At 39.3% G+C, this 25,652-nt stretch overlaps 1 protein-coding gene and 1 long non-coding RNA gene across 5 annotated transcripts in view; one reads left to right on the forward strand and one right to left on the reverse strand.

Annotated features, from left to right (window-relative positions):
- The window catches only part of RORA (RAR related orphan receptor A), an 809,950-nt gene that overhangs the window by 581,580 nt on the left and 202,718 nt on the right, over nt 1-25,652 (forward strand). The window lies entirely within an intron of this gene.
- Nucleotides 1-25,652, reverse strand: part of LOC104973153 (uncharacterized) — a 77,449-nt gene that overhangs the window by 4,647 nt on the left and 47,150 nt on the right. The window lies entirely within an intron of this gene.

Here is a 25,652-nt window from a genome sequence, read left to right on the forward strand (position 1 = left end):
TGGAATTAGGAAGTTGATATTTAATCCAAGCCAGCCGCTTGAGGGGATTTGGCTAAATAGGTAACTGAATTTTTCTGGAATGTCCTTTTTTTTTTTTTTGTAAGTCAGCCTAAGTGGAAAGAAAGTAGAACTCTCATCAGTGAATCAAATGGTGGGCAGGGCCGGCTGGGAGGGCCGATTCCCCCTGGATCATGTACACATCACTCCATTCCTTGGCTGTACTTCCAGTGCAGGTTAAATGAATTGTTCCCATTAGCGAGCGGATAGGACAGTTCCTTTAGATGAAGGAGACTCTGTACTTTGAATGTCACTGTGAGGAGACGGTAGTCCTCACAGAAGAGTTGACAGTGCCACTTGTGGCGGAATTTGACTGTCATTGTTCCAACTATATAAAATGATGACTTACCGGAAGGCTCAGAGTTTCAGCATAATATATAATAATAATAAGACTCATGTCAGCTTAGAAGTGCTGTCGGATTTCTGTGCAGCTTGGTACTTTATCTGAGACACGGTGGTCGTAGAAGACGTAGCACTTTGTGCCAGACGCTGTCTGAGGCTGATTCATTCTGCTGTGGATGTTCCTGACTGAGTCATATTCACTCTGATTAGTCACTTTGCTTTCATTTGCTCAAACTAAAATCCTGAAAGTTTGCCTGCTTCTTTAGTATGTTTTTTATAGCCATATGGAAATCACCCTTCAGTAAGTGATACCAAACATGACTGGTGGGGAAAAAATATTAACAGTCAGGAAGATGTTAAATTGGCTGAAAGGTTCCTAATGTCTAAGTTTAAAGCCACGTGACGTATTGACATCCCACAGTGGCAACAGGGAAATGGTTTGTTTTATTTGTTCTGCAACTTTGGAAATTGAGGCACAGGCTTGATTGGTGTAAATAAAGAACACTAAATCAGTTATGTTCATCATATAACAATTGCAGGAATTATTTGGAATATTTAGATCATGTATAAGAATCTTTTAAAATGCAAAATAAAACCCAAGATGTTTGTAGGGAAAGTATATAAGCAGGAAGAAGTCCCTGTTGTGTATATTCTTTGATGGCCCTGAAAAAAGTCAACAGGCCCTCAAGTGACCAACAATGCAAAAGGAATGTGCTAAGGGCAGGGCTAATTGAACATAAGCTACATTTTTCCATGCCCTCCTCCCAAACACTTTCTGTTCTTGAAGTTCATGGACGTGAAGAGCAGTCGTTGGACTTCCCTGGGGAGAAGAAATGACCTCCAGGAGCATGAATGGGACTGATGTGAAATGGATGACCAGAATGGAATTTGGGTCACTGGTTGTGGCTTGGGCTGATACTCCCATACTGTAGGCATCTCCTCCTAAGCACCATTGAGTAAGGGATCATTGCTGTCTTGCTGTATCCCCATCATCTAATTTAGTATCTGACAACATGGTCTGGGAGAGAACAATCATCCACTCAACCAGGTTGTATAGACGACAAGTCTGAAGCTTCATACTTGAGCAAATTCCACTTTGAGCTGAAAGATCTGTTTGTCCATATGTTGTCTATTTACTAGATGTTCAAACAGTTTCACATTTTCATTTGGTTCTGGGACAAAATAAGTGACAGTTCTGAAATTAGAGATAACTAAAGCTATGTCACTGGATATGGGTTGATTTCTGAACTCATAAAGGCCTTGAGAGTGCTGTTTTAATATTGTGGGTTAGAAGGGCAGAGAGCAGAGCAGAGGCCTATATGTGGCAGAGTGGATCCCCATGCATTTCGATAATAAAATATCCGAGGGGTCCCATCTCTCCCCTTTGCAGCAAGGAGGGCCCCAGAGACTTGGGCAAGGCTCCTCCATCTTGTTCACAGATACAGGGAGTAGAACAAGGGGCACTTATTTGTGCAGGAGTAAGCCATCTAAACTCTGGTTAATCCAATCCTAACTGCCCAGAATAAGAAGGGACAGTCAGACTGTAAAGCCAGAATGCCTAGTAGTGAAAAAGTTAGCACTGGTGTGGATGATGAGAGAACACAGGGAGCTCCTGGAGCCAGGATTCAGGTGTCTCTGATGCCGTTTGCTGGATGCTTTTTGGCTTTTAATGTGGGCACGGGAGGAGCCCTTAAAGGATTCAACCAGATGAAGGAATAATTGCATGGACCACTGAAAACATCACATGGCTGAGCTCTGGCCCCAGCTCTACCGTACAGAGACCAGTTGACCTTGAACATGCCCCTCCATTTTTCTGACACTGTTTTCTCACAGAAAAAATGGTTTAACAATATCCTCACTACTTACTTCACAGAGGGAGGTGAGGGAATCAGAAGATGGGTAGAAAATCTGCTGTCCAGTGTACAAGAGTGAATACATTGTTACAACAGCAAAGTGCAAGTTGCCCTTGAATAATCTTCAAATGAGTTTTTTTTAATGTAGGACTCAGAAAAAAAAAAGAAAAAAAATCCTGATGGAGATCACTCCATCTTGTTAAATGAGGATCAGATTGCTATTCTAGATGGTGAACTGAGATTACCTGCAGAGAGGCACACAGAACAGACTTGTGGTCCAAAAGAGGAGGGGGAAGAGGGGGAGGGATGGGCTGGGAGTTTGGGGTTGGCAGATACAAACTATTACATATAGAGTGGATAAACAACAAGGTCCTACTGTATAGCACAGGGAACTATAGTCAATATCCTGTAATAAACCATAACAAAAGAATATGAAAAAGAACACACACACACACACACACACACACACACACACATATGAATTGCTTTGCTGTATAGCAGAAATTAACACAACATTGTAAATCAAGTATACTTCAATAAAATAATTTTTTTAAAAAAGATACCCTGCTCACACAGAGGAAGGGACCACATCGAGGTCCCCATCAAGGTTGAACAAAGCTCGGGCTCAGTTGTGCTTCCTGTTTGTCAGCCTCTTGCCTCCCAAACGCATGCCATTTCCACTTGATGTCATCATACTGAAGGGAGGTGAAAGGGACTCAGTGACATCTGCAGAGATCAAGCCCTAAGCCTTTGGAGTGGGAGCACTGGCTCCAAGACCCTAGACTACCAGAGAACTAACCCTAGCGAGTATCAAATAGTGAGAATTCACAGAAACAAAACCACTTCAATACAAGACCCAGCATCACCCAACCACCTGCACCCTGTGCAGGACTCCGCATCTAATCTAAATAACAAAGAAAACAAAAATACAAGCCAAATCATCAGCAGACAGAATAACCACCTCACTCAGCCTTACCCATCAGAGGAAAAACAAACAAACAAAAACTCAGTGCAAGTTTCACCCTATACAAAGCTTACACAAACCACTAGACCTTATGAGGACAGAAGCCAAAAGGAAGAAAGAGTTCAAACTTGAAGCCTGGGAAAAGGAGACCTCAAATACAGTAAGTTAAAAAAAATAATGAAAAGACAGAGAAATACTGCACAAATGAAGGAACAAACTAGAAACACAGAAGTCCAAATAAATGAAGAGGAAATAGGCAAACTACCTGAAAAAGAATTCAGAATAATGATAGTAAAGATGATCAAAAACCTTGAAAACAAACTGGAGAAAATAGAAGAATCAATTAACAAAGACCTAGAAGAATTAAAGAATAAACATACAGAGACAACACAATTACTGAAATTAAAAATATTCCAAAAGGAATCAATAGCAGAATATCTGAAGCAGAAGAACAAATCAGTGAGCTGGAAGATAAAATGGAGGAAATACCTTCTGAAGAGCAGAATAAAGTAAAAAGAATGAAAAGAACTGAGGATAGTCTTAGAGATCTCTGGAACAATATCAAATGCACCAACATTCGAATTATAGGGGTCCCAGAAGAAGAAGAAAAAAAGAAAGGATATGAGAAATTTTTTGAAGAGATTATAGTTGAAAATTTCCCCAACATGGAAGAGGAAATAGTCAATCAAGTCTAAGAGGCACAAAGAGTCCCATATAGGATAAACTCAAGGAGAAAAATGCCAAGACACATACTAATCAAACTAACAAAGACTAAACACAAAGAAAGAATATTAAAAGCAGCAAGGGAAAAGCAACAAGTAACATACAAGGGAAACCCCATACACTTAACAGCTGATCTTTCAGCAGAAACTGCAGGCCAGAAGGGAATGGCAGGATATATTTAAAGTACTGAAAGAGGAAAATCTATAACCAAGATTACTGTACCTGGAAAGGATTTCATTCAAAATTGATGGAGAAATAAAAGGCTTTTCAGACAAGCAGAAGTTAAGAGAATTCAGTACCACTAAACCAACTTTACAACAAATATTAAAGGGACTTACATAGTCAAGAAATAGAAAAGAAGAAAAAAGATATACAAAATCAACACCAAACAATTAAGAAAATGGCAATCAGATCAGATCAAATCAGTCGCTCAATCGTGTCCGACTCTTTGCGACCCCATGAATCACAGCATGCCAGGCCTCCCTGTCCATCACCAACTCCCGGAGTTCACTCAGACTCACGTCCATCGAGTCAGTGATGCCATCCAGCCATCTCACCCTCTGTCGTCCCCTTCTCCTCCTGCCCCCAATCCCTCCCAGCATCAGAGTCTTTTCCAATGAGTCAACTCTTCGCATGAGGTGGCCAAAGTACTGGAGTTTCAGCTTTAGCATCATTCCTTCCAAAGAAATGCCAGGGCTGATCTTCAGAATGGACTGGTTGGATCTCCTTGCAGTCCAAGGGACTCTCAAGAGTCTTCTCCAACACCACAGTTCAAAAGCATCAATTCTTCGGCACTCAGCCTTCTTCACAGTCCAACTCTCACATCCATACATGACCACAGGAAAAACCATACATAGCCTTGACTAGACGAACCTTTGTTGGCAAAGTAATGTCTCTGCTTTTGAAAATGCTATCTAGGTTGGTCATAACTTTCCTTCCAAGGAGTAAGCATAGGAACATATATATCAATAATCACTTTAAATGTAAATAGATTAAATGCTCCAACCAAAAGACACAGACTGGCTGAATGGATACAAAAACAAGACCCATATATATTCTGTCTACAAGAAACCCACTTCAGACCTAAAGAAACATATAAACTGAAAGTGAGAGGAAGGAAAAATATAGTCCATGCAAATGGGAAGCAAAAGAAAGCTGAAGTTGCAATCCTCATATCAGACAAAATAGACCTTAAAACAAAGAAGGTTACAAGAGATAAGAAGGACACTACATAATGATCAAGGCATCAATCCAAGAGGAAGATATAACAATTGTAAATATCTACGCACCCAACATAATAGCACCTCAATACATAAGACAAACTAACAGAAGTAAAAGGAGAAATTGACAGTAACACAATAATAGTAGGAGACTTTAACACCCCACTCACACCAATGGACAGATCATCAAAACAGAAAATTAATAAGGAAATACAAGTCTTAAATGATACATCAGATGAGATGGATCTCATTGATACATTTGGGACATTCCATCCAAATGCAGAAGGATACACCTTCTTCTCCAGTGCACATGAAACATTTTCCAAAATAGATTGTATCTTGGGTCACAAATCAAACCTCAGTAAATTTAAGAAAATTGAAATCATATCAAGCATCTTTTCTGACCACAGTGCTATGAGACTAGATATCAATTACAAGGAAAAAACAGTAAGAAACACAAACGCATGGAGATTAAACATGTTTCTAAATAACCAACAGGTTACTGAAGAAATCAAAAGGGAAAGTCAAAAAAATTTCTAGAAACAAATGACAATGAAAACAAGACAACTCAAAACCTATGGGATGCAGCAAAAGCAGTTCTAAGAGGGAACTTTATAGCGATACAATCCTACCTCAAGAAACAAGAAAAACATCACATAGACAACCTAACATTACACCTAAAACAACTGGAAAAAGAACAAAAACAAAACAAAAAACAAAATTAGCAGAAGGAAAGAAACCATAAAGATCCAAGCAAAAATAAATGAAAAAGAAAGAAGCAAGAGTAAAGATTAATAAAACTAAAAGCTGGTTCTTTGAGAAGATAAATAAAATTGACAAACCTTTAGACAGACTCATTAAGAAAGAAGAGAGAAGAATCAAATCAACCAAATTAGAAACAAAAAAGGAGAGGTTACAACAGGCAATGCAGCAATACAAAGGATTTTAAGAGACTATTATGAACAACTATATGACAATAAAATGGATAACCTGGAAGAAATGGACAGATTCTTAGAAAAATTCAATCTTCCAAGACTGAACCAAGAAGAAATAGAAATTATGAACAACCCCATTACAAGCACTGAAATTGAAGCTGTGATCAAAAATCTCCCAAAAAACAAAAGCCCAGGACCAGATGGCTTCACAGGAGAATTTCATCAAACATATAGAGAAGAGCTCATGACTATAAAACTCTGTCAAAAAATTGCAGAGGAAGAAACATTTCTAAACTCATTCTACATGGCCACCATCACCCTGATACCAAAACCAGACAAAGACAACACACACACACACACACAAAAACTATAGGTCAATATCACTAATGAACATAGATGCAAAAATCCTCAACAAAATTTTAGCAAATAGAATTCAGCAGCACATTAAAACACTCACACACCATGATCAAGTTGGGTTTATTCCAGGAATGCAAGGATTCTTCAATATATGCAAATTAATCAGTGTGATACACCATATTAACAAATTGAAAGATAAAAATCATATGGTAATCTCAATAGATGCAGAAAAAAGCCTTTGACAAAATTCAGCACCCATTTATGATTAAAACTCTTCAAAAAATGGGCATAGAAGGAACCTACCTCAACATAGTAAAGGCCATATATGATAAGCCTAGAGCAAACATTATGCTCAATGATGAAAAACTGAAAGCATTCCCCCTAAAATCAGGAACAAGACAAGGGTGTCCACTTTCACCACTGTTATTCAACATAGTTTTGGAAGTCCTAGCTACAGCAGTCAAAGAAGAAAAAGAAATAAAAGGAATCCAGACTGGAAAAGAAGAAAAGCTCTCACTATTTGCAGATGACATGATACTGTACGTAGAAGACCCTAAGGATAGTATCAGAAAATTACTAGAACTAATTAGTGAATTTAGCAAAGTTGCAGGATACAAAATCAATACACAGAAATCATTTGCCTTTCTATACACTAACCATGAAAAATCAGAAAGAGAAATTAAGGAATCAATCCCATTCACCATTGCAACAAAAATAATCTAGGAATAAACTTACCTAAGGAGACAAAAGAACTGTACACAGAAAATTACAAGACACTAATGAAAGAAATCAAAGATGACATAAACAGATGGAGAAATATTCCATGTTCCTGGGTAAGAAGAATGATTATTGTGAAAATGACTATACTACCAAACACAATCTACAGATTCAGTGCGATCCCTATCAAATGGCATTTTTCACAGAACTAGAACAAAAAATTTCACAATTCATGTTGAAACACAAAAGACCCCGAATAGCCAAAATAGTCTTGAGAGAGAAGAATGGAGTGGGAGGAATCAACCTTCCTGACTTCAGATTATACTACAAAGCCACAGACATCAAGACACTGTGGTACTGGCAGAGAAACAGAAATACAGATTAATGGAACAAGATAGAAAGCCCAGAAATAAACCCATGCACCTATGGGTACCTTGTTTTTGACAAAAGAGGCAAGAATATACAATGGGGCAAAGACAGCCTCTTCAATAAATGGTGCTGGGAAAACTGGACAGCTACATGTAAAACAATGAAATTAGAACACTTCCTAACACCATACACAAAGATAAACTCAAAATGGATTAAAGACCTAAATGTAAGACCAGAACCCATAAAACTCTTAGAGGAAAACATAGGCAGAACACTCGATGACATAAATCAAAGCAAGATCCTCTATGACCCACCTCCTAGAGTAACAGAAATAAAAACAAAAATAAGCAAGTGGGACCTGATTAAACTTAAAAGCTTTTGCACAGAAAAGGAAACTATAAGCAAGGTGAAAAAACAACCCTCAGAATGGGAGAAAATAATAGCAAATGAAACAACTGACAAAGGATTAATTTCCAAAATATATAAGCAGCTCAGACAACTCAATGCCAGAAAAGCAAACAACCCAATCAAAAAGTGGGAACAAGACCTAAACAGACATTTCCTCAAAGAAGACATACAGATAACCAATAAACACATGAAAAGATGCTCAACATTGCTCATTATTAGAGAAATGCAAATCAAAACTACAATAAGATATCACCTCACACCAGTCAGAATGGCCATCACCAAAAAGTCTACAAACAATAAATGCTGAAGAGGGTGTGGAGAAAAGGGAACACTCTTGCACTATTGGTGGGAATATAGATTGATACAACCACTGTGGAAGACGGTATGGAGATTCCTTGAAAAGCTAGGAATAAATGGCCATTTATCCACCATATGGCTGGCAATCCCACTCCTAGGCATATACCCTGAGGAAACCAAAATTGAAAAAGACACATGTATTCCATTGTTCATTGCAGCACTATTTACAATAGCTAGAACATGAAAGCAAGCTAGATGTCCATCAACAGATGAATGGATAAAGAAGTTGTGGTCCATATATACAATGGAATATTACTCAGCCATAAAAAGGAATGCCTTTGAGTCAGTTCTGATGAGGTGGGTGAACCTAGAACCTATTATACTGAGTGAAGTGAGTCAGAAAGAGAAAGATAAATATTGTATTCTAACACATATATATGCAATCTAGAAGAATGGTACTAAAGAACTTATATATAGGCAGCAGTGGAGAAACAGACATAGAGAATAGGCTTATGGACATGGGGAGAGGGGAGGAGAGGGTGAGATGTATGGAAAAAGTAACATGGAAACTTACATTATCATATGTAAAATAGATAGCCAACAGAAATTTGTTGTATGGCTAAGGAGACTCAAACAGGGTCTCTGTATCAACCTAGAGGGGTGGGATGGGGCAGGAGATGGGAGGGAGGTTGAAAAGGGAGGGGATATATGTATACCTAAGGCTGATTCATGTTGAGATTTAAAAGAAAACAACAAAATTATGTAAAGCATTTATCCTTCAATTACAAAAATAAATAAAAAGAAAAAGAAATTACCTAGAGAGAGACTGAACTGCAAATTGGAGACAGCTGTTTACCTGAAAAGAACCACTTAATAGGGTTGCCAGGATTTCTCAGGTTTTTTGTTTGGGATCATCAACAAGAGACGTCTGATTCTATTTAGGTCCGTGTTTGGTTTAGCTGGCCAGCTTGAAAGGTTGGGCTGCTATCATATGCCACCAATGGGACTCCTTATCCAGCCAACAAAATGTGGCCTGCTGAGAACAAAGGGATGGTGGGGTTCAAAGTCAGGTCTCCTGGTTTGTGTTCTACTGAGTGTTTCCTTCATGTGGCTTAATGCATTCTGATATTCCCTCATCAACCAATGAGGGTATGTTCCTACAATGTATCATGGTTGAGAATGTCATGATTGGAAAAACTAAGACCTCATTGTAAATGAGAATTAAAGAGGAGGAATAAAAGTGATGACATATTCCTTTTCATAAGAACATAAATGAATAACTCAGTAAATAAGTAAATATTCTTCAGGTATCTGCTCTCCAAAGCATTAAACCTGCTTTAGTAACACTTTCTTTACCTGTTGAAGAAATATGACTGCTACATATCCACCTGCACAGGCAGTCACTCACAAACTCTGTGTGAGGGAGACAGAGCCACTGTTTAAAGTTTTCCATCAATAAGGACTGTTTTCTTATGGACACTTCAGTTCAGTCACTCAGTCGTGTCCAACTCTTTGTGACCTCATGAATCGCAGCACACCTGGCCTCCCTGTCTATTACCAACTCCTGGAGTTTACCCAAACTCATGTGCATCGAGTTGATGACATCCAGCCATCTCATCCTCTGTTGTACCCTTCTCCTCCTGCCCCCAATCCCTCCCAGCATCAGGGTCTTCTCCAATGAGTCAACTCTTCGCATGAAGTGGCCAAAGTATTGGAGTTTCAGCTTCAGCATCAGTCCTTCCAATGAACACCCAGGATTGATCTCCTTTAGGATGGACTGGCTGGATCTCTTTGCAGTCCAAGAGACTCAAGAGTCTTCTCCAACACTACAGTTCAAAAGCATCAATTCTTCGGCACTCAGCTTTCTTCACAGTCCAACTCTCACGTCCATACATGACCACAGGAAAAACCATAGCCTTGACTAGACGGACCTTTGTTGGCAAAGTAATGTCTCTGCTTTTGAATATGCTATCTAGGTTGGTCATAACTTTCCTTCCAAGGAGTAAGCATCTGTTAATTTCAGGGCTGCAATCACCATCTGCAGTGATTTTGGAGCCCCCCAAAATAAAGTCTGACACTGTTTCCACTGTTTCCCCATCTATGTCCCATGAAGTGATGGGACCAGATGCCATGACCTTCGTTTTCTGAATGTTGAGCTTTAAGCCAACTTTTTCACTCTCCACTTTCACTTTCATCAAGAGGCTTTTTAGTTTCTCTTCACTTTCTGCCATAAGGGTGGTGTCATCTGCATATCTGAGGTTATTGATATTTCTCCCGGTAATCTTGATTCCAGCTTGTGCTTCTTCCAGCCCAGTGTTTCTCATGATGTACTCTGCATATAAGTTAAATAAGCAGGGTGACAATATACAGCCTTGATGGACTCCTTTTCCTATTTGGAACCAGTCTGTTGTTCCATGTCCAGTTCTAACTGTTGCTTCCTGACCTGCATATAGGTTTCTCAGGAGGCAGGTCAGGTGGTCTGGAATTTCCATCTCTTTCAAAATTTTCCACAGTTTATTGTGATCCACACAGTCAAAGGCTTTGGCATGGACACTTCAAACATGCATAAAGAGAGCCATCAGTGCAATGAACTCTGGCAAACCCAACACTCAGATTCAACACTTAAGATTTGCCATACTTGCTTTATCTGGCCCTTTTTTCTTTGCTGAAGCATTTTAAATCAAATTTCAGACATTGTATCATATCTTCCACACATATTTCATGTTCAGTAGCAACTAAATGCCTGGTGCACTCACACTATCCCCTTGTTTCCTTTTCAAGGCCATTCAGAAAGGTTTTGTGATATTTTGTTGTGTTTTCTGGACTGGCTGTGTAGCGCAAACTGGTTTTTCCCTTTCTGTTCTACTCCCATAGAGATGCCCTGGACCATATGATCCAGGAAAATATGAATCAAGAAATGAGGCTGCATAATTTAAGAAGAATGCCCCCAAACTCACATACAAAATAATAATAATACAAGGATTTAAACTTATGGATATACAAATATAAAACAGAACTATCTTTTTTTTTTAACCAGTTAAATAGTGTGATTTTATTTTCTTTCCTTTTTTTATTTTTTATCAGCGAATACTTTACAATGTTGCATTGGTTTCTGCTGCACAGTAATGAGAATGAGCCATAACCACACATTTATCCCCTACCTCCTGAGCTCACCTCCCACTCCTCACCATCCCACCCCTCTAGGTCATCACAGAGCACCAGGCTGGGCTCCCGGTGTTATATAGCTGCTTCCCAAAACAGAACTACCTTTGAAAAAAAAAAAAAAACTAAGTTGGGCAGAGTCTTTTGCCAAGTTGCTATTTCTTCTTGATCCCAGCATAATTCAGTGGTGGTAGCATCCTGGCTTTTATTTTTAAGTCATTTTGAATAGAAGGGAGATTGTTAAACCCAACCTCTAAGCTGTTGTATCTGAGGACCCTGCGTACTGAAATCATTGCTTCCACAATAGCTTCCTCCATCTCGGCAGTGGGAGAGTTAAACTGTTAGCCACACAAACCCTTACTTCTTGCTGTAGCATATGGCTAAGTGGGAATTTTTCTGTAGGTTCTTTATTATCCCACAGCCAATGTGAGATTAGCTTTACAAGTTGGGTTATAACCTTTACAGCTTCTATGTCGGGATCCGTTAACAAGATCATAAAGATCTTGCTAACAGATGAGGCCGACGTGCCCCGTGTTCAGCTCTGGTAATGACCAAATTGATTTTATCAGAGGTGTTTAAAAGGGCCATTTTAACTTTGCTATTGATTGCCTGACCTCTGCTGTGGGTGCTGGGGTCCGTATGTGTTCTCTCCCCATCTCACTCTTTTGTATGGAGCCTTCCGGTTTCTCCTCACCTGTGCAAAACATTTCCTGTGCTTTTAAACCATCTCATTTAGCACTTGCCTCACCATCTGTATTCCCCTTGTGCCCTCTGTACATTTCTGGAGGACTAAGCTTTGGGGTCACAGTTGGTAAACTAGACACATGGCTTTTGGGAGCCATCTTCATCCACTGAACAAATTTTCTCAAGATCCTCCTTTGTGCCAGGGACCATTCTAAGCACTGAAAAGCGCAGTGGTAAATCAAGAACACGAAGTTCCTGCCTGCAAGAGCTGACATTGTTGGAAAGGCACCCAACAATCATTTGATATACTGCCAGAAGAGAAATACTGTGAAGAAAGGTAAAAGCAAAGTGAAGAATGGGGCAGGGAACACAATTCTGGGTGAGCTGGTCAGGGTGCATCCTGGGAGGAAGTGGCCTGTGAGTGGAGATAGGAATGGTTGTGATGGAGGGGTCAAGAGGAAAACTGAACCAGGCAGAGAGAGTCATAAGCATAAAGGACTTAAGACCAGAGCAAGCTCAGTGCTTTAGAGAAAAATCCAAGAAGGCCAGTGTAGAGGAGTGACCTAGGCCAGGCAGAGGGTAGAGGACGTGAGGTGGAGAACCAGGTGGGCTGGGTCCTGGAAGACCTGGACCTCAAATTCCTGCAGGAGACTTACATGCTCTTATTAATAGCTGAAAATTTCAGTCTGGCCTTAGTGACACTTCTCAGTGATGCTGGTGGTACTGCTGAGGTATCTTGTGCAACTGTGGGCAGACTCAGAGGCTACAGAGCTGAGCACTGTTCTCTGTTCCGCTTCTCATTGGTCAGTTGACTTGGAACTCATCACCTAATAGCTCTCAGGCCCTAAAGTTTCTGAGTCCTTATCCAGGGAGAGATACAGTTTCTTGAAACTCTTCTGGATCTAACATTTGGTGGTTCTAAACTGTAAATAAGAGTTACTTCATAATCAGATGTATTTCTTAGGATAAAGCCTAAAAACTGCTGTAGCAAAGAGACCCAAGAACACAGTGGCATCTGTGAGAAGGAGATTTGCTTCTCTCATCTGTGGGGTGTCAGCCAATGGAGGCTGCTAGGGAAGCCCAGCTCATGAGCTCCAGGGTCCTGCCTCCAAAGATGGCCCTTCCCCCATGGTTGGAGTCGGGTCATGGCCTCATGCAGGTTCCAGTCTGTGCGAAGAGAGAGAGAGGAGATCTGGGTGAGCAGCTTCCTTCATTTCCTTTTAAGTGACATGGGCATTACACATCCAGTGCTTGAGGAGAACCTAGTATGGTGGCCATGCCCAGCCCAGAGGGACTCTGGGAAATGCAATCTCTAACTGGCCCTCTGTTCACCCATCTCAAATGCACCTGCTGTGGAAGATCGCAGAATGGGTTTGAAGGGGTAGCAGGAAAACTGCCCTATCTTGTTTTAGGAAAATCCAGCGTATTGTCATGATTCCTTAAACTCTTAAAATTTTGTGCACCTTTGTATTAATTCCTGGAGCTGCTGTAACCAATTGCCACAAACTGGGTGGCTTAAAACAGCAGATATGTATTCTGTCACAGTTAGGGTTGCTGAAAGTCCAAAATTAGCAGGGGCATGCTCCTTCTGAAGGCTCTAGGGAAGAATTTCTGGAAGCTTCTGTTCCAGCTTCTGGTAGGTACTGGCAATCCTTAGCATGCTTTGCCTTGTAGCTACATCACTTCCATCTCTGCCTCCATCTTCACATGACCTTCTCTGTGTGTCTTCTGAGTCACTGGATCAAAATCCCCCTTTCTCTCTCTCTTTTTTTTTTTTAATTATTTATTTGGCTGCACTGGGTCTTAGTTGTGGATCTTCAGTCTTATTTGCAGTGTGTGGGATCTAGTTCCCTGACCAGGGATATAACCCAGGCCCTCCTGCATTGTTACTGTAGAGTCTTAGCCATGGGACCACCAGGGAAGTCCTCTCCTTTCTCTTACAAAGACAGCAGTCACTAGACTGAAGGCCCACCTTAATCGAATATGACCAAGAATATGTAATCTTGATTACATCTGTGTAAAGACCCAATTTCCAAATAAGGTCACATTCATGTATTAGGACTTGACCATATCTTCTTGGGAGATATAGCTCAAGTCATTACAACCTTCTTAAGACTAGGGGGAAAAAAAGATGGAAGAAAGACCAAAGGATGGAGGGAGGAAGGCTGGGTAAAAAAATTCAGCAGAGAATAGCTGCGTTAACTGAGATCAAACAAATTATAACAAAGTATATCAGTCTCAAAAAGAACCCATAGTTTACTCTGAAGCATGGTGCCACCTTAATGCCTCAATCCAGGGTCATATAGGCCCTTTTTCCTTTCTTCTTCTTTGGGGTCATTCCAGTGCATTGGTGTAAGATACCTAGTTTAGGTAATGGAATTCAGGAACTATCAACAGCTCTCAGCTTTGTGGTGTATACACTTTTGTTGATCATAGAAGCCCCACAAAGAAGATATTCTTACCTTCACCCCACAGATATTGAAACTGAAGCTCAGACTAAGAAACTCGCCTAAAGTGAAATGACTTCACTGATGATGGTGAAGCCAGGCTTGCAGCCTGGGTCCTTGTGTTGTCAAAGATCGATCACATTACACGGTGTTTGAATCCCAGAGACTCTCAGGGCATACTCACGAAAGGGCCACCTCTTACCTTGAGGAATTTGTGAACAGTGTCTGAGGTCACACCTGCTCTGCAGAGATCTCCACAAACTTATGGGGGCCTGAGTGTTAGAATGTGCTAATAGCACAATCAGATACCCTTGGTGATCAGGATAAACAAAATCTCTATTAAATAGCTAAAGGATGCTTGTTTGCCCAGGAGTCAAGATTTGTTCAATATCAGAGTCCAAGTTTCTCACTGCATTCTAGAACATTATGTAAAATACACTGAACTTAAAAAGTGTTATTTTTCAGAACTTCATCAGCATATTGATTGGTGATTTGATTACTACTTTACAAAGTCCAAATGACCCTTTAAAAATAAATTTATTTATTTAATTGTCTGTGTTGGGGTTTAGTTGCTCCTTGTCCTGTGGGATCTTAGTTCCTCGACCAAGCATCAACCCATCCTCCCCTGCATTGCAAGGTGGATTCTTAACCACTGGACCACCAGGAAAGTGAAGTCACTCAGTCGTGTCTGATTCTTTGCAACCCCATGGACTGTAGCCTACCAGGCTCCTCTGCCCATGGGATTTTCCAGGCAATAGTACTGGAGTGGATTGCCATTTCCTTCTCCAGGGGATCTTCCCGACCCAGGGATCGAACCCGGGTCTCCCGCGTTGTAGACAGACGCTTTACCGTCTGAGCCACCAGGGACCACCAGGGAAGTCCCTCAATTGACCCTTGAACAGCATGAGTTTGAACTGCAGGTCCACTTACAGGTAGATATTTTTCAATACTAAAGGCTGCAGTATTATGCAGTCCGGTGTTAGGTGAAACCATAGAAGTGGAGGAAGCACAGATATGGAGGGCTAACAGGGCCAACTATAAGTTATATGTGGTTTAACCCTGAGTTGTTCAAGGGTCAGATGTACTATGAGATTGCCCATCACCATGGGGCCTCCTATAGTTGCCAGCTATGCCATCACACATACACTAAAGGCTGCAGATAGAATTTCCTGTAATGTATAATAAAATTAGTAGTTACCATAAGAAACTTGGTCTCCTACTGGTCTCAGAGAGGTGATGTTTGTGATACTAAAAACCAGAATTGTCACGTTTCCATTCATAGTTTCATTTTAATGTTGACTGTTCTTTATTATTAAAATTTTATTTGTGGGGCTTTATTATAGGTACTTTAGAAAAATATAAACAATGAAGATTAAATAATAATCATTGTTAATTTCTCCACTCAAAAATAACCAGTGTTATTAATTTTGTGTATATTTTTTAGTCTTTCTCTTAAGACATCTTTCTATGTGATTAAGTTTTTATTATTTTAATGATAGTAGGGTATTCCATTATGTAAACACACATTTTTTAAAGTTTAACTCATCATCTACTATTGACATTTGAGTTGTTCCCCCCTCATGTTTTACTAATGGAAACAATGTTGTGATGAAAATCCATACTTACTTCCTAAGCCTACATTTCCAGTAGTTGAATTGCCAGATGAAAAAGAAAAAAAAATTTTTTTCCTTGTTTCAGAGATGAGGAAACTGAGGCTCAAGAGAGATTAAGTATTTTGGCCAAACTCACACAGCTGGCAGGTGACAGAGCTTGACCTGGGATCCAGTTTTCTTGACTCCAAATCGCATATGGGAAAAGAGTTTCTGCGTCTACTCTAATAATGATCATACTCTACCAGTTCTGTGAATGCAAAGTATATGCCCTGGTGGCTGCTTCTTGAATTGTCACCTAGCAGTGGTCAATCCAGACAAACTGCCAAAAATTGTACTCAGAGGAGAAGAGAAAGGCTATGTAGTTGACTTAACTGGATTTTTCATCTTTCTTCAAGATGATGATAATGTTAACATTTTCAAAACCTTTATAGACTCTTGGAATCCTATATATTCAGGAATAACTGAAGCCATCTCTCCATTTCTGAATATTCATTTGATATCCTCATTGAATTCTGGAGTTTTTAGTTCTGAGAGTGGAGCTCCTTTCCTCCAGATTTAGAACCACATTCTCCTTGTTTCCACTTCATTAGATTCCCTCTCCTTTCTAGGTGAGTCAGCACATGAGTAAACATGTGGAATTGTTTCCTCATCTGACATACCCAAAATACCCTTGCTCTATCCACACTTCTCACAGTAGTAGCAAACTGGTTTGAGGTGGCTGCAGACCACGTGAGATTTCTTCCATCATTACTTGCCTTGACCTGATATGCTGACCACAAAACATGGTCCATGGAATATGATTATGTTAAGTATACAAAGACATACATAATATATGAGAAGTATCCATATACAAGGACATAATATATGAGAAGCCTGACTTGCTTTGGGGCCCCAACTTCATCACCTTTGATGATGAAGCAACCAACTAACTCTGGTAGCTTCTAAATTGTGGGCTTTACAGCTGTGGCCATGAGTCTGACAGCATCCAGACAAGTCTCCTACAGACCGTACAAGTCAGTACTTGACCTGTTAGTGGCAAAGATAAGCAATTTCAACAGGTTTCATAGGCATATAAGGAAAGCATTTGCTGGGAAACATGGTAAAAGCTGCTGAATTTTATCTGCGTTGGATCATTCACTTATAAGCTAAAACTACTCAATCTCAGAAGGCTCAGCTGTAAGTGTTAACCGTTGTCCATTCATATCTCTGCCTAGAGCCAAGATCAAATTTAAGTCATCGGAGTAATAGCTAATGGGTAGCTCCATTTTCAGGATAGAGACTTGATAAAAGGAAATAAGTTTGAAAGAATAAAGATTCCTATTATTCTTACTGTCCACGAGTACTAATCATACATTTGGCACCAGCAAGCCATAAGAGGAGAAATGACCCTCCTTAGGTATGGGCTTTTCATAATGCACTGAATGACCATCTCAAAGAGAGAAGACGGATGTTTCCCAAATACGTTTAGTCTCAAACTTTCTTTCTAGGAGAGACGATGGTCTCTTTATGTTACTTTCGCTGGGGGACCAGGAATAAGGTTTTGTCCTTGGAACTGTTTGTCAAAGATAAAGGCAGGACTTGAAAGCAAGCATAACTCTGTCCTGCCTGCCCAAAATTAAAAGATATTTCTGGGCACATATGTCAGGAAATACGACCTAGAGATGAAGGGCAATAATAAGAATTTTTTTGAATTCAAAAAACAGAAAAAAAATTTCTCTTATTCATTCCCATAATCGTTTTTCAAACTAAACTGTCAATTTATGTGTGTGTGTGTGTGTATGGTAAAATGTACCTTGATTGGTAAAAGAACTGAAGTTTTATTATCAAAATTACTCAACCTGGGCTCAGATCTAACAGAAAAGAAACTTCACATTAAAGTATTATTTATTATCATAATTAGTATTTCTGATGATTTTAAAGGCTTTTTAATGCAATTACAAAATGTTTGATTGTCGTAACATTGCTAACGCTTTGTTGCCTTCCTCATGTTGTCCTTGGTCCCCACAACCCTGGCGCATAATTTATTTCTCTTTTGAGCGAACCCTAAGCATTAGTGTCCATTAAGAAATTTTAAAACAAAGTCCAGAGATTACTTGGAGCACTTTCAGTAATATGTACTGATTATCATTAATAGCTCTTTTGTCCTAGGCAAGGACGTTGTTTTGTAATATCATTTTGTTTGGCCCAGACCTTCTCGGGCTGTGCTCCTGATCTGAATCCTATGTTGATTCTGCCCTCCTTAGTGTGGAATGGAACAAGCTCACAGGACAAGTCAGAATGGGTGACAGTGGGCCAGATGCCAGCACAAAGTGATATGTTTTCTTTATGAAACAGTTGTTAGCCATTCAAAAAAAATCCTACATGCTGGGCCTTGTTTCTTATTTCATGTTCTTATGCTACGTATAGATCGCTGTTTTAACTACCAGCTCCTTATGATGAGGAAGTGAAAGAGAAGTACAGGAGGGAGCAGGTGGACCAGACGATCTCAACCTTATCACAATGCTTGTTGATAATATGGCAGAAGGGAGCCCTAATTTTCCAGATTGTATTTTGAAAGTTCTGCCCGAGCTCTCAAATATTTATTTACCAGATTATCCACCCATTAAACAGCGGTGCTCTAATGGGCATTGCCTGAGTTCCCCACCCCCCTACCAGGGATTGTTCTCTGTTTATCCAGTGCAGAGTATCTGCAATTAAAAACATCTTTAGTAGGAAAGAGGCACTATACTGTGCATCCCATGTGAATTACATTATTTAAGTCTTACTATAAACCTAGCACTGAGAATTTTATTCCCATTTTATGGATAAGAAAACAGAGGTTCAAGAGACATTAAGCCATTTTCCCAAGACCACAGCTTAAACAATAGGCATCTTATTTAACTCAGGCATCTCATGAGGAGGGATAATGAATATTGCAAAGGCCTTTGTATTTGGAGCCCTCCTTTTCTAGAAATAAAACCAAGAGTCATTGTGCTGGGGTCACTGTAGACACATGAAACAAGCTGGCCCAGTAAAAATTTTGTAAATTATCTTTCGGCACCTCTTTTCCTCCCCACCATACACAGCCACTTGAAATAGGGAAACATTGATATATTTAAAAATAAAAAGAAGAAAATACAAATTCCACAATATCTTATTTTTTTTTAATTGGAGTATACCTAGATAATATATTGAAAAGCAGAGACATTACTTTGCCAACAAAGGTCCGTCTAGTCAAGGCTATGGTTTTTCCTGTGGTCATGTATGGATGTGAGAGTTGGACTGTGAAGAAAGCTGAGCGCCGAAGAATTGATGCTTTTGAACTGTGGTGTTGGAGAAGACTCTTGAGAGTCCCTTGGACTGCAAGGAGATCCAACCAGTCCATCCTAAAGGAGATCAGTCCTGGGTGTTCTTTGGAAGGACTGATGCTGAGGCTGAAACTCCAATATTTTGGCCACCTCATGCGAAGAGTTGACTCACTGGAAAAGACCCTGATGCTGGGAGGGATTGGGGGCAGGAGGAGAAGGGGACGACAGAGGATGAGATGGCTGGATGGCATCACTGACTCGATGGACATGAGTTTGGGTAAACTCCAGGAATTGATGGACAGAGAGGCCTGGCGTGCTGTGATTCATGGGTCTCAAGCAGTCGGACATGACTGAGCAACTGAACTGAACTGAACTGAATAGTTGATTTACAATGTTGTGTTTCAATTATACAGCAAAGTGATTCAGATATGTATAGATATATGTAGATATACATGTATATTTTTTCAAATTATTTTTATTATAGGTTATTTCAAGATATTGAATGTAGTTCCCTGTGCTAAACAGTAGGTCCTTGTTGTTTATCTCTTTTATATATGATAGCATATCTGTTATTTCAGCTATTTTTTGTTGTGTTTGCTTTTCCTTTTGTTTTTTATTCTAACACAGACCTTATCCATGTTGCGAATATCTCTATCTCAACAATTATTATCTCATCATGAGGGAGTCTCACAAATGCCAGTATGGTAATTGGCATGTCTGGAGAGGAGGAAAGATGCCATTTCTTACAAAAAAAAAAAAAAGTTAAACTTGATACCATTGCCTGGAAACCAAGAGACAATAAGAAGTCCATGGAGGAATTTAATTGGTCAAAGACTTGGCACCAAGGGGGTATATCAGATTTCATTCCTCGAGTACGCTGCTCCATGATAACTGTAACTCTGAAATTACTGATAACCATGACAGTGATGAATCTGTGGTATTTTCATGACATTTCCTTTTCATTACTCTGAAGTGTGGTCGGCTAAATAGAGTCAAGGAATCTTGCTGTATTAGAAGTTCTATTTCCAGTTTTTTAAGGAATCTCCACACTGTTCTCCATAGTGGCTGTACTAGTTTGCATTCCCACCAACAGTGTAAGAGGGTTCCCTTTTCTCAAAGATTTGGGAGAATGGCATTGAAACATGTATAATATCATGTATGAAATGAGTTGCCAGTCCAGGTTCAATGCACGATACTGGATGCTTGGGGCTGGTGCACTGGGACGACCCAGAGGGATGGTATGGGGACGGAGGAAGGAGGAGGGTTCAGGATGGGGAAGACATGTATACCTGTGGCGGATTCATTTCAATATTTGGCAAAACTAATACAATTTTGTAAAGTTTAAAAATAAAATAAAATTAAAAAAAAAAAGAAGTTCTAGTTTGGGAAGAGTTGTTGTGGAGATTTTTTTTTTGCCCTTAGTTTTAAGGATATTAATTGGCAATTTAAAATTGTTATCACACTGTTAAGTTAGAAATTACTCTAAAGCATTACCTAGGGATGTTTTTCTCTCTCCCCCTCTCTCTTCTCTGTCTCTGTCTCTCTCTCTCTCTCTCACACACACACACACACACACACACACACACACATATAAAATGAGCAGGGTAAGATTATAAGGAGTCTCACAATTTTATCAAAAGGTACCATTTTTCTCTAGCCCAGATAATTTTAAAATATCACCCAAAAGAAGTGTATCTTTTCCTTATATAACCTTTTGTGGATACTGCCTTCTTTCTTCTTTGGTTTTTAAAGGTAAAAAGAAGAAAAGTTTCAGGGGGTTGCCTTTGATTGTGAGCTACATTAGATTTTTTTCGCAGTGAGAAATAGACCTGGCAGCCTGTTGCATAGAGGAAGTTTGGTTTGATAGCTTGAAAGCAGGGCAAGGAGTCACTGATCAAGACACTAGAAGGGAAATCAAGAAATCGTGTAGTTCAGCTATCTCATTCTACACATGAAAAAACTAAGCCCCAGAGAAGTTAAATGACTTTCCCAAATCATCCAGCAAGGTCACTTTTGGCTCAGGGTGTATGAGTGGTCTGTGTTTAGAAAGTTAGTTCCAGGTTCCAGCCATCATTCTTCCACAACTCCATGGAGTCCCAATCTCTGTAGAGCGCATGCCTCTGCAGATCTCTGGGGAAGGATATTGCCGTCACTTCCCAGACGTTGGGAAGTGGATCAAAGCCTTCACAACATCTGGACTTGGTTTGACATGCTTTGGTGGTACTGATCCAAGTCCTTTGTCCACGCAGGCCAACTGCCCATGTGCAAGTATCTTCCCTTGATTTTAGAGAGTAAAATCCAGTGGAGTTTGGGGTCTAGAATAAGAGTCCACTTACTTCTAGAAACTTAGTTCTCTGTCTTACGCTCATCAGATACACACTTTGAAGTCAGAGCCCTTGATCTGATAACCAGTATAAAACCCAGGATACCATAAGAAGCTAAGGCATAACTTTTGGTAGAACATTCTAATTCATCTTTGTTAAAGCAAGACTGTGTGGGTTGCCCATCCTTTATTGAAGTTAATAATTAACATTTATATCACACTTCCCACTATGTAAAGCTCTTTACACATTTTTATTTTATTTTGACTTTCACAACAGCCTTTTGAGTATTATTCTGATTATACGCAATTGTAGAGACCGGAGAAGTGAAGTAACTTGCCCAGGGTCTCTGCCAAGTGAAGAAAAGTGGATGGACTAAGAACCTAAGTTCAGGTCAGCTGGACTCCAAATCCAGTTATCTTAAAAGCTACCTTGGGACTTCCCTGGTGGTCCAGTGGTTAAGAATCTGCCTAGGGGACTTAGGTTCAATCCCTGGTCTAGGAACTAATGTCTCACATGCCAGAGGGCAATGATGGCTACACACAATAGCTACAGAGCCCCTACATTCTGAAACCTGTGGGCCCAGCTAGAGAGAAGCCCACATGCCACAGCGAAAGGTCCCACAAACCACAACTAAGACCCAATGCAGCCAAAAATGAATAAATAATGTTTTTTAAGTTGCCTTTAAAAAGTCTATTCTTTTTCACTTCTAGGTTGAATTAGAGCTGTTTTTCTCTTAAACACTCATAATTTATCTTTAGAAAACCCAACTATCCTGGAATTCTTGATTGAGTCGCTGCTGGGAGCGTTAGGTTTGAAAAAGGCTTACCCCTTCCACCTGAGAACAAAGATGGGCAACACAGATGGCCTTGATCTCAGGGATGATAAGCTCTATAGCAAGAAAGACAGGGATCTTGCAGCCTCTGAGGAAATGACAAGAAAGCAAAATGGAAGACCAGCCAACCCATTTAAGGGAGGGGGTGATGAAGAAATGGCTGCTGGTCAGAAGCCAGGGTACACAGGCCTCTCAAGGATTTATTTCACCCAAGCACTGGTGGGGCTTCGTGGCTTAGCTAAGGCTGGGGGACAGGGCCCTGTACATTTAAATTATTTATAGAGCTGATTGCTGAGTGATATGTTTTTGATGATAGCCATTCTGACCAGTGTGAAGTTATATTTCATTGTGATTTTGATGTGCATTTCCCTGATGGTTACAATTTTGAGCATCTTTTCATATGCCTGTTGGCCATCTGCCTCTTCTCTTTAGAAAAATGTCTATTCAGGGCTTCTGCCCATTTTTAAATCAAGTTGTTTGCCTTTTTGATGTTGAATTGTATGAGCTGTTTACATATGTTAGATACTAACCCCTTATCAGTCGTATCATTTGCAGTGTTTTTTTCCCAGTAGGTAGGTTGTCTTTTCATTTTGTTGATGGTTTCCTTTCCTGTGCAAAAGCTTTTAAGTTCAGTTAGGTCCCATTTGTTTAGTTTTACTTTTATTTCCTTTGCTTTAGGAGACAGAGCCAAAAAGAATATTGCTACAATTTATGTAAAAGAGTGTTATGCCTATGTTTTCCTCTAGAAGTTTTATGGTTTCCAGTATTATATTTAGGTCTTTAATCCATTTTGAGTTTTAGTATATGTGTTAAGTGTTCTGATTTCATTCTTTTACATGTAGCTGTCCAGTTTTCCCAGTAATGCTTATGGAAGAGACTATCTTTTCCCCATTGTATATTATTGCCTTCTCTGTCATAGATTCCTTCACCATAGTGTGTGGGTTTATTTCTGAGCGTTTTATCCTGTTCCACTGATCTGTATATATTTTGTGTGTGTGCCTATACCATACTGTTATGATTACTGTAGCTTTATAGTATTTTCTGAAGTCACAGAGCATGATCCCTCCAATTCCATTTTTCTTTCTCAAGGTTTGGCTGTTTCAGTCTTTTGTGTTTCCATATAAGTTTTTAAATTATTTGTTCTAGTTCTATGAAAAATGTCATTGGTATTTTGATAGGGATTCCATTGAAATCTGTAGATTGCCTTGGGTAGTATGATCATTTTAACAATATTATTTTTTCCAGTCCAAGAACATCATATATCTTTCCATCATTTTGTGTCATCTTCAATATCTTTCATCAGTGTCTTATAGTTTTCAAGTACCAGTCTTTTACTTCCTTAGAGAGCTTTAAATACATACCATGGATTCACTTCCCACCAGATATTAACTTTCCACAGAAAATTTTTATTGTCTTCATTAAACTTTCCAGAGTTCACACATTTGTGCAATGAGAAGATCATTTTCTCCTTTTTCCCCACTTCTATGGAGTCAGTTACTTTGAAGTACTGGAGCTTCTATAGAGAAAAGACTACCGTAAGACATTAGTGTGATCACAGTTGTTTTTAAGGAGATGAGAAGTAAGGAATTCCATGAAATTTTCTGATTGTTTCTTTAAATTTGTCTTTTATGTGTTCAAATTGTTTCAGTTCATTTTCCTATCCTATGAAAACAGAATTTTGACTTCATAATGGCTCTTAAGTTAAAAACAAAGGAAAAGAAAATTAAGTGTTATACACAGTTCTGTCTCTATACTTAGGAGTTGTAATGCATTTTAAAAGATATTACTTATGTGAGAGGGATGTGTTTTTTAAGCATTTCTCCATAAAAGTATATCTACTAATTTATTGGTATATTTTTCCTTGCTGTAATGAATATAATTTACACTTTATTTGTATAAGTTAGGGTTGCCAGATAAAATACAGGATGCTTAGTTACATTTGAATTTCAGATAAGTTATTAGTGTCTGAAATTTAAATGTAACTGGGAATCCTGTATTGTTTCTGCTAAATCTGGCAGCTCTTGTATAGATGTATCCCCCAGTTATTTATACTGATCACTAATTGGCAGTTTTTAAAAAAAAAAAAAGGCTGAGTTTGTGCTGTTGCAGAAGTCATACTTTCTTCTGGAGACAGATATGAGAAGTTTTAGCTCTGTGCTATTCTGATCGCAAAGACCAAGCAGTTTTCCTGGAAAGATTTTCAAAATCTATTATCATTATAATCGTCATGAAAATATTTGATGAGAACACTGCATCACACTGTATAATAAATTTAAGTAGAAAAGTCAAAGCAGTGGTATTTTCATCAGGCCTTTGGATGTCAGGAAAAATTGTTCCACACTCAGCGAATATAGATAGGTGCGTTTGGGGCTGTGTTAAATCCAATTGTGTGAAGGTTCTGAATAATCAGGAGTGACAGCATAAGCACTTTCTCTTCAAAGTGATTTTTACAGAAAGCATTATTTCCTAAGGAAAGTACACATATAGCTCTCATAATGCTGAAAGAGCACTCATATATCAATTTATTGGTGCTGGTGTCATGAGCTGGAGTTGCAAATGGTATTCAGATTTTCAATTTGACTCCCTGTTGCTGTTGGGAGAAGGTCCCTTCCCATGAAAAAGCTTATTTCAAAAACTCCTAAAACCCTTTGGTTAGTTCCCATGTGAGAGAGTCTTTAAGACTCTTTGCAGAGGGTTTTAACTTCACTCTGCAAAGCCAACTCAAACACTATGAAAAACAATAGTTTCGTTTTCCTCAATAAAAAGGGGGGGAAAAAGAATTTGAGTTGGGCTATGTAATTTCAGCTTCCCTAAATAAGTCCTTTGGAAAGTTGTGGGAGGAACAAGTGTATGATTTTGGTCTTGGCGCACAACTTTGGCACTCACTTTTTTTTTTTTAATGTCTACCATGGATTTTCACAACAGATTTCTTCCCTGTATGATACATCCCATAGCTTAAGTAATAGGTCTGATGTGGGTGCCAAATTTTTCAATGAGGTTACTTTCTAGAGGAGGGTTAAATAGTTCTCTTAATAACTTAAAAGAAAAAAACACATTTAAG

The sequence above is a fragment of the Bos taurus genome, chromosome 10 (assembly GCF_002263795.3).
Source record: "Bos taurus isolate L1 Dominette 01449 registration number 42190680 breed Hereford chromosome 10, ARS-UCD2.0, whole genome shotgun sequence".
Taxonomy (NCBI): domain Eukaryota; kingdom Metazoa; phylum Chordata; class Mammalia; order Artiodactyla; family Bovidae; genus Bos; species Bos taurus.